Consider the following 1,727-nt stretch of genomic DNA (forward strand, 5'->3'; position numbering starts at 1 on the left):
GAGCTGGGGTCTTGCTATGTTGCCCAGGCTGGTCTCAAACTCCTAGGCTCAAGTGATCCTCCCGCCTCAGCCTCCCGAAGTACTGGGATGAAAGGCATGAGCCATTGTGCCCGGCCCTGAGTGTGAAATTTAAAAGGTTAACAATGCCCACGCAGTGTATCTTATTAAGGACAAGCAGGCTCTGAAAGCGCTTTGGAGCATTGAAGACAGAGCAAGAAAGATATGCCAGTGAGGCTCAGATCAAATATTTTAGCAATGTTGATTATTCTGTTGTCACCGTGGAGTTGATTGTGCAGCCTTGCCGGTCTACCCATATGCAATAAGAAGCCCCTTTGCCGAAACTGCCCCCTCGCTGGCTGGCCAGTAAACAGTCCAAAGCCACACAGTCATCTGCTTCGTGGCTACCGGGGAGCGTCGTCCTGCCTGTGAAGCTTCCAGACAGTCGCTGTCTGCTGTGTGTGGTTAGAGTGGTTTGAACATCTGTGTTGTGTGTGCACAAGACTGTCCTCGGGGGAAGGGCCAGAGGGCCCAGGTTTGCCTCGGTGCTTTAAGGATCATTTCCATTTCAGGAAGGAGGTTCTGTGGACCCGTGAATCTCACCACCCAAGGCATCAGGGCAGCTCGGGGCAGAGGGGCACAGGGCCTGTGGGAGCCTCCACATGGGAGGACAGTGTCCTGCTCCAGATACCCATGGCCAATTCACCGCCACCGGGACTGGTCTGAGATTCCCTGAGGCTGGAGTGGAGGCTTCGAAAGCCCCCCCAGAGAAGGCGTCCAGGCGGGGGGCGCCATCCGGGGGGGGGGCGCAGTGGAATCCCATCGTCACTGCATTTATACAGAATCTAGACCTTGTTGTCACACAAGTAGGCTGATTTGTGATCGCACAGATGGGTCAGAGTAAAACCTGTTAAGTGAGGAACACGTTCTCTCCAAAACCCAGATAGACCGAAAACGTGTTAGGCTTGCTCTGGCCGTGGGTGTTGACAAATGAGGCATGGTTCTTCCCTAGGCTGCTGCTTCAAACAACGACCAGAAATATGAACAAACTGGTGGGGACCTGAGTCTAATGGGATGCAGCAGCTCGCCCCACCTGGCAAGTTCTGCAGCAGGCCCACGAGCCTGTCTCCGCGCCTGGCTCTCCTGAGAGCTCAAATTCAATCTCTAAAATCTAAAACCGTCTCATCCCCAAGGCCAGCTACCCTCTTCCACTTCATAATGTCATAAGAATTACTTTTCCCCTATCCTACACTTCAAAAAGCTGCGGTATTTTCATTATTTCACAGCGATATGCATTCTTTTCCATTGGTTCATTTGATGGTCCTTCTGCTAATACTGTATTGGCAAGATTGACAGCTCTAAAATCCTTGCCCTGTGTTAGGTAAGCCTTCACCCTTTTCTTCAGAAACTTGTGGCTATTTTTAGACTTTTTTTTCTCGGTTAGGTTTGGAAAGTAGTTTTGTTAAGTCCTAAAAAGTCTCATTAAGAGAGGATCTCACTCTGCTGCCCAGGCTGGAGTACAGTGGTGTGATCACAGCTCACTGCAACCTCCTGAGCTCAAGTGGTCCTGCTGCGTCAGCCTCCCTAGTAGGTAGGACTGCAGGCACATGCCATCATGCCTGGCTAATTTTAAAAATGATAATAAAAAAATTGTAGACTGTCTCCTTCTGTTGCCCAGGGTGGTCTCAAATTCCTGGCCTCAAGCAGTCTTCCTGCCTTGGCCTCCCAAA

General features: G+C 50.9%; 1 protein-coding gene across 3 annotated transcripts in view; it reads left to right on the plus strand.

The window, feature by feature from the left end:
• The window catches only part of ZNF57 (zinc finger protein 57), a 29,198-nt gene that overhangs the window by 10,222 nt on the left and 17,249 nt on the right, over window positions 1-1,727 (plus strand). For 2 of the 3 annotated variants that reach the window (XM_011997455.1, XM_011997456.1), the window contains exon 1: window positions 855-906. The exons of the other annotated variant lie outside the window; for it this stretch is intronic. The gene's annotated coding sequence lies outside the window, so the exon portion shown is untranslated. Of the gene's footprint in view, window positions 1-854; window positions 907-1,727 lie in introns of those variants that run through there. 3 annotated transcript variants of the gene reach the window in all.

The sequence above is a fragment of the Mandrillus leucophaeus genome, unplaced genomic scaffold (genome assembly GCF_000951045.1).
Source record: "Mandrillus leucophaeus isolate KB7577 unplaced genomic scaffold, Mleu.le_1.0 Scaffold54, whole genome shotgun sequence".
Taxonomy (NCBI): domain Eukaryota; kingdom Metazoa; phylum Chordata; class Mammalia; order Primates; family Cercopithecidae; genus Mandrillus; species Mandrillus leucophaeus.